This window comes from Dipodomys spectabilis, unplaced genomic scaffold (genome assembly GCF_019054845.1).
Source record: "Dipodomys spectabilis isolate Male_0828 unplaced genomic scaffold, ASM1905484v1 ptg000178l, whole genome shotgun sequence".
Taxonomy (NCBI): Eukaryota; Metazoa; Chordata; class Mammalia; order Rodentia; family Heteromyidae; genus Dipodomys; species Dipodomys spectabilis.
Window position 1 is genome coordinate 1,770,945 of NW_024870855.1, and position 15,390 is coordinate 1,786,334.

Here is a 15,390-nt window from a genome sequence, read left to right on the forward strand (position 1 = left end):
ACTGGTCTGCCTGAACAATGGAGTCAGCATTGGGGCTGGATTGAAGGTAAATGGATTTGCATTCACATTGCGGTTTTCTGTGTTGTTCACAGTCAAGAGAGGACAGAGAGGGAAGGAGGGCGAGTGGCTTCGACATACTGTAGTTTATTCATAAGCATTGTTGGATAAAATTTCAGAAAAAGAGTTTTTACCTTGTTAAAAATAACTGACATGTCCCCCACAGCATAACCCCTGCTTTCACTATATTTGATGTCGGTATAATTTGTGGAGGAGAAGGGGAAAAACAAGTCGTTTAAGGATACAGGTGGACCAGTTGCAACAATGAGAAGTACAAGTTGTCATGTCCAGAACGAACTTTACAACTTCGGTGGGGGGGGGGGGGGGAGGGGAGAATTAGGTGGGGGGATGGTGGGAGGCTGGGAAGGGATGTGAAGGGTAAACAAAGGAGGAGGCTGCAATGCTTGATAAGAAATGTACTCATTATCTTGCCCATGTAATTGCAACCCCTCTGTACAGTATGTTCACAATAAAAAAAATAAATAAAATAATAAAAAAAGAAAAAAATTAACTGACATGGCCCAGAAAGAAATTCTCTAATTTACTGACAAATAAAAGGCATATGTAAGGGCTCATGCCTAGAATCCTAGGTGCTCAGGAGGCTAAGATCTGAGGATTGCAGTTCAAAGCCAGCCCTGGCAGAAAAGTCTGTAAGACCTTATCTCCAATCAAGTAGAGCTGAAGCTCAAAGTGATAGAGCACTAGTCTTGAGAAAAGAGCTCAGAGACAGTGCCCAGGCATTGAGTTCAACCCCACAACTGACCAGAAAAAAAGGTATATGTAAAAATCTTTCCATTTTTATACAGGCTTCTCTGATATTTTTTGGGTCCCAGTTGTCTCAGTCTTCCCGCTGTGCCAATATCTCACCACAAGCTGCAACTATCAGACCTTGATTAGACTGTGGAGATGGCTAAATAATTTATGAAAACTGTAGTTTTCCAGCAGAGTAGTCCCTCCAGCACAGATACTCGTTTTTATTATGGTAACTACAAGGAACTCTCTTGAATGGTCATGATATACAATTATTTTATTGTTCATAGGGAAGAGACTGTGAAAATAAACATCAAGTAGTCAACCAAAATAACAGCTTCTCCTTTAAAACCCATCTTCTCAAAAAAAAAAAGCTCACAAATATTTAAAATGAAATCTGGCGGCCTTCCCACTGAAAATTGTTCCTCCAAGTGGGTAAATGGTCACATAAAGAAGCTAAGCATTTACAAACACTTCACACAGTGAACTATGATTTCATATACACTCACATAAAATAAAAGCATATACTTCAGGGTCATCTACTCAACTAAATGTCCTTCTGATTACCATATAAAAGAGCTTAGTACAACTTCTCATATCTGACAGTACACAAGTTATGATTGCTTTTCTGTTTCCATTATAGAGTGATCACCTGCAGACAATTGGTTAAATACCTGCTTCTCATCTTAAATCTGTTGTCATGTGTTCAAATATATGTTTAAAATATGAGACTCACAAGCAGGCGCTGGTGGCTCACACCTGTAATCCTAGCTACTCAGGAGGCTGAGATCTGAGGCTCTCGGTTCAAAGCCAGCCCAGGCAGGAAAGTCCGTGAGACTCTTATCTCCAATAAACCACTAGAAAACCAGAAGTGGTGCTGTGGCTCAAGAGGTAGAGCGCTCGCTTTGAGCTGAAGAGCGCAGGGACAGCACCCAAGCCCAGAGTTCAAGCCCCACAACCAACAAAAAATAAAATAAAATATGAGACTCAGGAAGATCAATAGGTTCTAGGAAAGTTCTTAAGAAGTGTTCAATTTTTATACTTCTCTAACAGTTTCAACTCTGTCTGTATAATAGAAAACAGAAACTGTTCTGCTTGCATAAATGTCCCTAAAGGTCCCAAGGGCAAGGCAAATGGTAGGTGATAGAACCTTTTTAAGAGGTGGTGTCTGGTGGGAGGTCCACAGATCATTAAGAATGTGCTTTCCAAAAGGACAATGGGACTCTCCTCTCCCAATTCCTCTCTGGTTTGGTTTCCTGGCTTCTAATGGGGCGATTTACTCTGTCACATGCTATCCTGCCAGATGCCCGAAGCAGTAGACCCAACCTTGCATTGGGACCTCCAAAACTATGAGCTAAACTAAACTTTTTCTCTTACAAATTAATTTTCTTCAATATTTCATTACAGGGATAGAAAGTTTACACACCCAAAGCCGGCGCCGGTGGCTCATACCTGTAATCCTAGCTACCCAGGAGGCTGAGATCTGAGGATCATGGTTCAAAGCCAGCCCAGGCTGGAAAGTCCATGAGACTCTTATCTCCAATAAACCACTAGAAAACTGGAAGTGACCCTGCGGCGCAAGCGGTAGAGCACTCTCCTTGAACTGAAGAGTGCAGGGACAGCACCCAAGCCCAGAGTTCAAGCCCCACAACCAACCAAAAAAAAAAAAAAAAAGGAAGTTTACACACCCAGAAGCAAAGTGAGTTTTCTCTTTCTCACTACCAAGAACTCCATGGATACTAATCATATTACTCATGCACTATACTCTCTTATCAATAGCAGATAAAAATAAAAATCAGGGGCTGGGAAGGTGGCTCAGTGGTAGAGCACTTGCCTTGCATGACTGAGGCCCTGGGTTCAAGTCCTCAGCACCACATAAGCAAAAAGAAAAAAGTCAGAAGTGGCTCAAGTGGTAGAGCGCTAGCCTTGAGCTGAAGAGCTGAGGGACAGCGCCCAGGCCCAGAGTTCAGGCCCCATGACTGGATCCAAAAATAATAATAATAAAAATAAAAATCATATTATATACTTTGTAAAGGCAAACTGTAACATTGCCCTTGTAGTGTATAATAGCCTTGAATTTAGTTAACATTATTTTTGTCACCAAGACTTATATATCAAAGATGTAACACTTACTTATAATATTGCTATGTAATAGAAAAAAATCATAAATTTCAGTATGGCCAAGAATGGGAAAATGATTCATATGACTCATGAAAACCTATACAAAACCCAACTGTTAAAAAGGTACAATACTAGAAATCAAAATGCAACAGAACAGAGTGCCCCAGAAACAGACACCCACATATACGGTAGTCATGACCTTCCACAAAGGATCTGGCACAATCCAATGGAAGAAAAAAATTTTTTACAAATGATGGCAGAATAATTATATATTCATATGGAGACATATTAACCTGGACTCCTACCTCACACAGACTTGACAAGTCACAGAGCTACAACCGTAAAAGCTGAAGCCAGACAGCTTTAGTGGAAAACAATGAAGAAGATTGTCATAATAGGGAGAGGGCAAAAGTTTCTCAGGGAGAAGAAGAAAAATAGTAAGTATGACTATTAAATTTTAATTCCCTCAAAAATATAGTTAAGGAAAAGAAAAAGCAAGTCACAAAATAAGACTAAAGAGCTACAAAACTTGTATATGACAAAGGACTGGTTTCCAGATATATATATATATTCCCAGCTATGTGGGAAATAGAGATAGAAAAGACTGCAATACAAGGCCACTTTGCCAAAATGTTAGTGAGATTCCATCTCAAATCACTGGCATGTGGCATATGTCTATGATCCCACCTGTGTACAAGACAGAAGTAAGAGGATCACAATCCAGGCCAACCTGAGTAAAATCATGAGACCTTACTAAAAAAGTAACTAAAGCAAAATGGGATGTGAGTGTGGCTTAGGTGGTAGAGGTGCCTTCCTATCAAGCATAAGATCTTGAGTTCAAACCCAAGTAGAGCAACAACAACAATAACAACAAAAAATCAACAACTTTATTCAATTTTAAAAATGAAAAAAAATGTCATCATTTGTGAAGAATGATATTCAAAACAGCTCCTAATGCTACTACATATCAACAAGAATGATCAAAATTAAAAATACTGACAACCCAAGGATATGGAGCAACAGGAATTCCCATATATTATTAATGTAAGAATATAACCAAACAACCACTTTGGAAATATACCTGGCAGTTTCTTACAAAGGTAAACACATATGCACCACATGATCAAGCCATTCTACTCCTATGTATTTACACAAAAGAAACAGAAAATATATGTGTAGCCAGGCACTGGTGGCTCACACCTGTAATCCTAGCTACTCAGGAGGCTGAGATCTGAAGATCACAGTTATAAGCCAGCCCGGCAGGAAAGTCTGTGAGACTCTTATCTCCAATAAACCACTAGAAAATCAGAAGTAGTGTTGTAGATCAAGTGGTAGAGCACTCACCTTGAGCTGAAGAGCCGAGGGACAGCTCCCAGGCCCAGAGTTCAAGCCCCACCACTGACTCACACAAAAAAGGAAATATATTTGTGAATAAACATGTATCTACATACACACACATATGTGTATATATCTACAAAAATGTTACAGCAGGATTATTCATAATATGGAAAACTGAAAATATCCATAAGTTCATAAATAGAGAAACTGTGGTATACTAGCCTTGAGTTGAAGAGCTGAGGGACAGCGCCCAGGCCCAGAGTTAGTGTGTGTATGATTTTTTTAAACCAGTAAAGGTTGGAACTCTACCACTGGAATCACAGCTCCAATTCTGGCTTTTTCAGTAGTTTATTGGAGATAAAGAATCCCACAGACTTTCCTCAGATCTCAGCTTCCTGAGTAGCTAGGATTACAAGCATGAGATACCACTGCCAACTTTATTCTATATGATTCTTTCTATATGAAATCAATCATCAAGAAAACTTAAACTATGATGGCAAAATAGAAGAGAGGTTGGCTCTGCTAGAGGGGAGGTAGGGACCATCTGTGAGAAGTCAATAAGGGACTTTCTGTGGTGATGTATTATGTACATCATGATGGACTTGGGGTTATATAGGTAGGTATATGTCATGGTTAAAACTCAACACTTACATATTTCAAAGATATATATATTTCATTGAGTACACATTCTAGATTTTTTTAAAAAGCCACAAGTTTTTAATTTTAGTTAATGATAGGTATGCTTAAGTGCCTGGAAGATATTTTATGATATCTTCAATTTACTTTGAAACATATCAAAAATTAAGTTGGATTAATGGATAAAGAGAATGGTGGACCAACAGAGAGAAATGTGACAAGTCAAGTATAGAGCAATGTTAGAACTGAGATTACAAAACGAGGTCTGCTGGAAAATGTGTTCAACTTTATGTCTGACATCTATAGTGATAAAATTTTCATGATACAGTGTTGGAAAACATGGCATGAAAGAAATATTTACTGATATGAAAAGATTTATATAATAGAAACTATAAAAGTGTTATGTTTTGCTGGGCGCTGGTGTCTCATTCCTGTAATCCTAGCTACTTAGGAGGCTGAGATCTGAGGATTGGTGGATCAAAGCCAATTTAGGCAGCAAAGTCTGTGAGACTTTCAATTTCCAATTAAACACCCCCCCCCCCAAAAAAAACAAGCCGGAAGTGGAGCCTTAAGCACAAAACCACAGGGTCAGCATCCAAGTCCTCACTTTAAGCCCCAAAACTGACACACACACAAAAAAAACCAAAGATATATGCTTTGTTTTTTTTTTAAACAAATACATACAGTGGTATCACTGCTTATAGCCCTTATGGTAGGATTTAGCAAATAAGATATGCAGCAAAAGCTGTTAAAAAAAAAAAAGGCCCAGTCACAGTTGGTCTGAAATAAAATATGCATGTAGTGTTGGTTTCATTGAAGATGGCACAGTCAGACCTGGCAGCTAATCAGGAAAATATTTCCTTTTTGACAATCATATACATATCCAAAGGCAGGGCTTGCTGCTACTGCTAAACAATTATTTGATTTAATATGCCACAGATGTTTGGATTACAGATGTATATTTGACAGACTGCCACTTATACCTTATCTCATACCTATACCTATACCTATACCTCATCTGTAACTGAAAGCAAAACCTAGATACCAGACATGGTCTGATGGAGAGGATATGCTGTGGGCTCACTGCTGGTTAGGTAGACATGGACCCTCAGAGTACCCAAACCTGCCCTAGGTATTATTTTGATTTTGCTGAGCTAAGCCCATTACAACTCATTCATAACCAGCTTGCATTTCACATGGACAGACACATGTCTGAGTTTACTGAATGCATTTTCAATGAACTGGGTAAATATGGTCTGTGTGCTTTAAAAGAGACACATCCTACAGTGCAGGTCCTGACCACAAAGAACTCTTGGGTTGGAACTGTTGGTGCAGACTTGTCTTCTAGTTCTGGGCCTTGCCTAGGCCAAGTCAGGCTTTAATAATAGTTTTCTGTTGTAATGGAAGCATTGGGCCTTCTAAAAGGCTCCTGTACCCTAAAGAAAGGTAAATTATCCAAGACCTGACTGATGTTGCCACCCAGAGCATAACATTCCAAGCAGAGATACATAAAGTGGGTACCTGTAAAAATAAAAGTACAGTATTTAGGTACTTTTCTAGCAGCTATGAGGGAAAAAAATAAACATGGAGTGAGAATGGAGGCACTGGGTGCCTTCTAACCATGTGCCAGACTTCTGTTGGCCACCTTTTTTCTTGCCCCAACCACTACTGACTTTTTGTCTGTTGAGAATGACAACCGAGGTAAATTTCACACTTCACACAAGAATACACTCACAAATGGTGCCTTCAGTCTCCAAGGGCAGAAGTCGCATCTGCTGATGTCTTTTGTACCATGCCTGGCTAAGTGCCCCATGAAGGTAAAGACCTTAATAAATGCTTCTAGTGATACCATTTTTTTCCCAGCTCATTTACTCTCTTCGAGTAATATTTATAAGGTATTCATCTGTACATGGTTAGCTCTCTACTAAGAGTTCTTTGTATTCTCCCTACCCCTGCCAAAAAAAATGCTGAATACTTTCATGAAAGAATTTGTTTATCTAGACCCCCCAATAAAGCTTGAAAAGCTTCGTAGATTTGCCTCGGAGTGAAAGCTTTACTAAGAATGGTGTGTCAAAGTGATGACTAGGTTTTAGGGATGGCTGGTTAAGCTGGTCATGGGCTACCCAATGGGGAAATGGATGTACCCACTCTTTGCTTATTTGCTCTGTGGCCTCTGTCATGCCAATTCTAAGAGATCAACCTTACCTGGTTCCACATTCAGTGGGTTGCAATGCAAATCACTAACTTTGAGATAGCCCAATGATTCCAAGCTTTACTAGTTAAAAAAAGTCAAACCTTGGGTAACACTAATCAAGATGCATTATATCCATAAACTACATTGTTGAATGGCAACTCCTTTTATACTAAATAAAGCTTAAAAAGAAAAAGTCAAATCTTGAGTCCAAGAGCCTTTGTATACAAATACAATGCTGAAGTTTTGGTTCAATCGAAAGCTGTAGATGGATGGTGTACTGTTGTTCACTTAGACAGTGTGTAGAAGGCAGCTTGCTCTTTCTTACTCCTCATCTCTTCATGAGCAGCTCCAGCCCAGAGCCATTGCTTACCTTTCATTCTTGTGCCCTGATGAGGAGTCTCTAGATGGGCCAGATCCCGCCCCAAAGGCTAACTACTCCAGAACCAGCAACCAGGAGAGTCAATAGTAGCCATTGCTCAGAACTTGATACACTGATCATCAATGAACTGTGAAGATAATCTTTCCTAAATTCCTGTGCCTGCTTTGTCTTTCCTAGATCTTAAGTCCTCAAGAGACTATTTTTCACTTGTAAATGCTGTACCCCTATGAGATAGTCTAAAAACAGAGTTATTCAGTACCGAGCCATGTGAAGTCATATAATACTGTTAAACAGACCCAGCTTTATTTCCCTGGTTCCATCTCTGCCTCTTTCCAGCCTTTTTGTACATCTGCCTTGGAGAGGCCCACTTGATTGCCCAGCTTTCCTATTCTATCTAAGCCGGTGCTCATCAAAAAACCTCCTAGGTTTGTATTTCTATATTCTGTCTTCTGAATACTTCACCTCAAACTGAATAACAACAAAAAAAAAAAAACACAAAAAATCTCTTAAGTTCCTAATACTCCTGGTTCCAGGATAGGCAGCTGATTCTGTTTAAATAATACATACCACCACTCTCTGATAAGCTCTAGCCTACACTGCTCTTTCAGTTCCTGATGCCCTGCATCCCAGTGAAGGTCTCCACCTCCCCCTGAGGCAAAACTGTGGTTCACAAAATATTTTTCAACTCATGGGAAGGGAGCGGTGAGACTTTACTATAGGTTATCATAGATTTCAAAATAAATGATAGAGCTGAGTTTGCAGCTGAGTGGTAGAGCATTTGTTGCCAGGCATGTGCAGGGCTCAATCCCCAACTGCAAAAAATAAATAATAATGAAAGATCACAAATACCTCTTGCCCACTTACTATTTTCCAAGCTGGGCGCTGGTGGCGCATGCCTGTAATCCTAGCTACTCAGGAGGCTGAGATCTGAGGATCTTGGTTCAAAGCCAGCCCAGGCAGGAGAGACCTTGAGACTCCTATCTCCAATAAACCACCAGAAAACTGGAAGTGGCACTGTAGCTCAAGTGGTAGAGCGATGGCCTTGAGCTGAAGAGCTGAGGGACAGCGCCCGGGCCCAGAGTTCAAGTCCCATGACCGACAAAAAAAAAAAAAAAATACTATTTTCCAACAACATATCGGAAATCAAAGTCAAGCCCAGTGACACATACTAACAGTTTAAGGTATTCAAATTCTAATACATTGACTTATTAGTAAGCTTCCTATTAGATGAAATAAAGTAATAATCTGAGGTTATAAAACACATGTTATAACTTTTTAAACTTTTTCTTAATTTCTAGTTTCCCACTCACTGCTTATCTCTCATAAATAATTAGATGTACCTAGTTGTACATACCACTGACTGAAGCCCTGCTACTCTGGGTAGGAAACATCAGCTGGACCCACATACTTCACACCTAACATCGTAGAAGTCTCTTTTTTTGCCTTAAATACTAGAGATTAAACCCAGGACATTGTACTTGCTTTGCCACTGAGCTACATCCCAGCCCAATATTATCACAGTTTTAAATCACTTCCAAGATAATATTCTACTCTCTCTCTCTTTCTCTCTCTCTCTCTCTCTCTCTCTCTCTCTCTCTCTCTCTCTCTCTCTCTCTCTCGGGCTCCTGAAATTTAGCATTTTAAAGGTATGCATGTCCTTTTTTGAAAAAAATTTTATTGGCAAAAGTTCCCAGACACAGAAAACTCAGCAGAGCTTTGCAGTCATAATATTTTATTAACTATCCTTTTTTAAAAAAATGAAAAAACCCAAATAGCCCTTCTTACCAAATTACCACCCAGGTCAATTCTCTTCTTCCATTCCCACCCCATTTGAATTCTACCCCCAAAATACTGGTTAACACCTGCTCTAGTCCAAGAACATGATTTATTAATGCATATGTGCTAGACTCTGACCTGATCCTTAGCATTCTCAGAAAACCATGTGATGAAACAACTTTAAATAAAAGTCGCTGACCAAGTTTTGGCAGACTATCATTCTCTTGAGTAGCATAATCTGTCCTACTTTATCAAAAGAGCCTTTTCAAGTCTGACTACTGAATCTCTTCAAGTCTAGCTTTAAGCAAACAGAATTGGTTTGCAGATGGTCTACGGCTCAGAAGATTATCAAACACTTTTACATTTTTAGAAACTCCAAATTATTCAGTGCTGGCCACTGAGTAGGAAAAGAGAGTTTTCTCTGTGGCCACTAAATTTATTATTAATGCCCTGAACAACACACAATTTGGTTTTCAGTCCACAGCCTGCTAGCACAACTAAAAATAGCCCAGCGTGTGTGCACCAGCAAGTGTGGAGTCGTGTCATTTCCCCGTCTTGATGCAGTCATTACATGGTTGATATTGGCTCACGTTATCAGTACAGTTAAAGAATTTCAATGACTGTTACTCTGAACACATTTATTTTACTGCATTAACTTCATATTCGTGTCCTGATACGAGGCTGAGCCAATTCAGTTTCTCTGCATCTGTCCCTTGTTTGTCTTTGAGAAAATAAGTGAAAGTTTTAACTCAACTGAAATCTTACAGATAGAAAAACGCTAATTCTTTTTATTTCTACAGGTTCCATTTAGTTGAGGGCAAGTATGTCTGGGCATACTAAGTTCTAAAGGCCTAGCTGTTTTATTGTGCTAATTCTATACTTTCTCCATAACACCCTTGAACAAATCTTAACCTCAAACTGTTTGTCCTCAGGGTCCTAGACAGCTCAGTCCCTATCTTCCACCCTGAATAATTAGAATTGGATTTGCCTTGAGTGCAGAATGACAGGGATACTCTTTGGGCGCATGAATTCCCAACTACAGAGAAGCTAAAGGTAGTGCTTGTCACACTGGTCATACGGCTGTATTTTTATGAACTCTGAGTAACCGAAAGAGGCAAGTACTATTATGAAGTCTCTCTCCAACAGTATAACTATTCTAAAAATATTCCAATTACTCTAGTGATTTTCCTCAAGTACTTTTAAAGTGTTTATCATCCCACATTTAAGTAGAATAATATCTCTTATGAAACATCTTTGCAACTCATTTGTCCTGAAGCATTTATCAGGAACAAGCTATAAGGCCAGTGATCACTTGGCCAGTGATCACTTCCTGGTTGAGATTGTCCCCCTCCCCCCCCCATGGCTGTGATAGGCAATTAGTAATACAAGCTCCCCCAGGAACATCCTTGGTTAGATGAGTTTTCCCTTTAGCATGGAACACTGAGTAAGGCCTCAATGGTTTAGTGATCATGTCAAGTATAAAGTCAATATTCTAAGGGAAATAATGACTCTAGCCTTACATACTTTCTCGGCAGGATACTGGAAGTTGCAGGCAGCAAGAATGCAACTCAAACTTGCTTTAGCAAAATAGAAAATATCCGTTCATCTAGCTGGGGAGGCTTTAGGGTAGCTCACAGAATGTTAAGAAAGTTGGCATCAGGACTTTGGTATGAGGAACTCATTTCCTGACCCATCACCTATCATCCATCCTAGCCTCTATTTGTCCCATGTCTGCCTGCCTACAGGCTTCCCTCTCTTCTACCTCATGAATATCCACTGTATGACCCAGGAAATAAGCTCCCTCAGGCTATGATATGCCCTGCATTTCCATCCTAAAACCATAAATGCCTTCCTGGCTCTGTCACAAAGGTACAGGGAGTGAGTGTTGTTATTTGCCAGGTTGAATCCCATGCCCTCCCTTAAATATATCTCTGCAACCTAGAACATGAAGATCAGTGCAGCTGGGCTAGGGTCACATGAAATAGGAAAGGAGTCCTCAAAAGAAAGAAACTACTATTACCAAAAAGCAATGCGATTTAAACTTCCTGGACTACCGCAGTCACTAGCTACGATAGTTTAGCACTGACCCCCATCCATGCCAAGATGAGGCAGTCATCTATTCAGCTGTGATTGAGAGCTTTGTCACAATTTTTCAGAAGGGCAAGGCAACCTGCCACTCACTCAGATGACCATTGTGAATATCTTTCTAAGCAATTTGGAATAACTGAACTGGAAATGATCACAAAACAGAAACTAACCCTAGAGTCTCTGTTACTAAGCTCCTATGAAAGCTAAGTTAAAAGAACAAAAAGAACTAACATTCCAGGAAGATTACGTGAAGGATATTCTGTCCACATATCACTCCTGGATACCATTCAGTAACCAGCTAGCCCTTCATTTTCTGTTTATAGCAATTTGGTCTTACTCAGGTAGCTATCTCTGCCTCATATGAGTTAGGGTTAGCCCCATCTTTTGGATTCAAGTTTGATGAGTCTTTGCTAAGGCTAGGTTAAGGATGAATAGCTGACCTAGTTCTGGCCAGTGAACCATGTGGGTAGTATGCTAAGAGGGCTCTGCTTCCATAAAGAAGACAGAAAGAGGGCCAGAACTCTTCCTATTTCTGAACATACCAAAGCTATTTTGCAATTTTGACAGGGGCCAGCCACGTCATCAATATATTGATGAAAAAGGGAGAACTTATTAACTACTGGCGAGTTGATAAGTGTCATGGTTATGAAATCTATCATGAAGCATCTGGAGGGAGAGATAAAATCTTTATATTCACACTAAATTACGGATAGAGTATTCTGGCTTTGGGGTAACAAATATAGTTTAAAAAACTTTTTGTTTACTCAAGATCAGATTGGATAGTGAATCAATTCTAAAAGCTGCCTCATCTATGCATCATAAAAATTATATAAATATTATGCACATTTCAACAAATGAATATAGATTTGTTTGCTAGGCTTTGTATGTAGGAGTTCTTTTCTTACTGTACCAGGCTATTTGATTGGTATTACATATCCTTTCTGGCATCAAAATGCCCTATAATATATATTTTCATTTTTCCCATTTATGGTTCTTTAACTTATATTAATAACTTTAATAATATAGATTAATAGAGACTTGCTTAACAATCTGAAGGCAAAATCCTAATAAAGATTTGTGTTTTGTTTCATATAGATTTGACCTCGGGGTTTTGTACTTGCTAAGTGGGAGTACTCTATCGCTGAGCCTTATCTCTAACCATTTTTTGTACTTGTTATTTTTGAGTTTGGTCCTCAATGAAAGATGCATTCTCTAGAATCAGTGTTTAAAGTTTTCTATATTTATGAATTACACATGAAATCTCCAAGCTCACAAAGCTTTAGAAAGCTCTTTGGCTGCCTTTTAACTAAGACTGACTCTCTACCTTTCTAACATAAGCCTCAGAAAAATAATAATTTGAGCAAATAACGGGGGGGGGGGGGACTCATATTCTGTCAAAGAAAAAAATCAAAACAAAATTTGGCTTCAGTGGAGAAAATCCAAAGTGTACTTTGCAAATGAACTTTTTTCCTTAAGCCTTTCATTTCTAAATCCCTAAAAAAGTCATTTTAAATCATATCAACTTGGGACTAGAAGAAAACTGAGGGAAATTTATCTCTGCTGGGTCACAGCTCTTACTTAGAGAGCTCATGGTATAATGCTTGCCACATCAGGAGAAACTCATTACCTCTTGAGACTTCTTAAACAAGCTTAGCAGATGATCCATGTCCACACCAAGTCTCAGGATGCTTACTTTCCTTGCACAGAGGACCACAGACTGGACAAAATGAGCCACCTGAACACAACACACATCTGTGAATTCACCTAGAGAGTTCCTTCAGCATGCATGACCATCACCTGGAAGACTCCTTAAACACAAACTTCTGAGCTCCACCCTCAGAGTTTCTCCTCCAGTCCCACATTTATAACAAGTTCCCAAGTGAACTGGATAGTGCTTATCCAAGGACCACACTTGGGGCTCGGAAGGTGGCTCAGTGGTAGAGTGCTTGCCTTGCATGCATGAGGCCCTGGGTTCGATTCCCCAGCACCACATAAGCAAAAAGGAAAAAAGCCGGAAGTGGCACTGTGGCTCAAGTGGTAGAGCGCTAGCCTTGAGCTGAAGAGCTGAGGGACAGCGCAGCGCCCAGGCCCAGAGTTCAGGCCCACAATTGGAATAAAAAAAACCCAAAAAAACAAAAAAAAAATAAAAAAAGAAACAAGGACCACACTTGGAAAACCACTTATCTACTCCAGAATTGATTGTCACAGGTGGCCAAGTGTGGCCACTAATAATACCAAATACCACGACAAAAGGAAAAAGTACTTTGGAAATGAGGTTGAAAATGAAATGAAAAACATGAGCAAATATAAATTATATGCATTTATTCTAAGCCATCTGGTCAATTAGAAGAGACATTAAAAAGCTGGAACAGATCCAAGCTAAGATCAAATGAAATGATGAGGGTCATGGCATAGAAGAAGAGACAAAGATCACTGAATAAATACAACAATAAATTAACAAAAGAAAGTAGATGTCAGTTATACATAGAGATCTTAAAAATCTACGAAACTGGGGAAAGATGTGCAAAGAAATGAATAAAGTTCAGATTTATAGCATGTGCGTGGTTTAACCAATCCCCCACAAGTCATTTCTGGGTATCTTTCTGTACTGTTTACTCAGGAAACCTCATCCCAAACCACTCTAGAAGACATGTTTATTCAAAACAACTTTCAAAAGCAACTTCCCACTGGCTCCACCAAAGCCAGGGAAGCCATAGGCAACAATCCTCCCTCACTATCCCAATTCTTCAAGCCTCCCATTCATGACATTACAACCCAAGCTCAGCATTCAAATGCTGCTACAACTGCTGTTCTTTTGTCATGCAGAAGCATTCAGCCCTAAAATAGTAGATTCAAATATATAATTCAACTGCTCAGAATATATGTAATTGCTCCTGTCTACCTGCTGTTGTCTCGCTCTTCTGAGAACACATCCACAGTTCACAATGGATGAATTCTACTGTCAGCAACTCTGCAGGACAATCATACATACTTTCTCTCATACTCTCCTGAACACTTCAGATTCTATTTCTAACCCCATTTTCCACTTGTAGTTCCTGCTGTGTTCCCTTCAGGACACATTTCCTCCTAAGACAATGCTACACTGGAATGTTTCATTATCCGTGTTACTCCCCTTCCTCCCCCACCTCAGATGCCCCAAGTCTCTCCCCTCAGTCACATATATTCAGTATATTTGCTTTTGTACTCTCCACTCACCTGTCATTCCCCCAAAGTAGCTTTATTTCCCAGGGTACAATATTTGGGTGTGACCTTTTCAAAGCCAATCCAAGTATCATTCTCTCAATACACGTGTTGTCTACAGAAAGATGGGTTCCAAAGAATACCTACAGAGAGACAAAGGTTTAAAATGGTGGCAACTTTTTCCAAGATTCCTGAGTAGCTATTCTTCATCCTCAGACTACTGATTCTGTTTAGGGCCTAGAAACTAATGCTCCCTCAAACATGAGAGGATCTGTCACTGGTCATGAAAGAGTAAATTAATTAGGATCCAGAAACCAGATGCAAAAGCGACATTGCTTCAGAGCATCTTGACTGTGCCCCTCCCTAGCCTCTTCAGGGTTTACAGTAGAGACCTGATCAGGAATTAACAACCAATCAGAATGTTGGGATAGCCAACCAATAAAGTGTTACCTTCTAAAACTCAATCAGTTAGGACACAGCCCAAGGTATAAGAACCCCTAGTCTCAGAGTCACCAACAGAGACCTTGAGACAGCCACCCACCTGATGGATGACTGGTGGAGCAGCATGAGGAAGTAACCTTCGAGCTAGATACTTCTGATTTGAAGACAGTTCTTCCCACTCATCCTTCACTGTCCTGGACTTCATTCATCAAACTCCTGAGACAAGAACCAGAGGAAGCCACAGCAACGCTGGCAGTAGAGCTACAATACTGGCAGGCATTGTGTGCCCTGAGCTGTGACTGCAACACTAAGTAGGCTTGCCTGCTACAGCGCTGCTACCCCAGTGATCTTGGCTAGCTGCTGGGCCAAAAGGGATTTTGTGGGCTCAACACACTGAAAGTAACAGATG

General features: G+C 39.9%; 1 pseudogene; it reads right to left on the reverse strand.

Annotated features, from left to right (window-relative positions):
• LOC122120793 overlaps positions 1 to 15,156 on the reverse strand; it is a 117,035-nt pseudogene extending 101,879 nt beyond the window's left edge.
• Between the last annotated feature and the right edge of the window lie 234 nt (positions 15,157 to 15,390).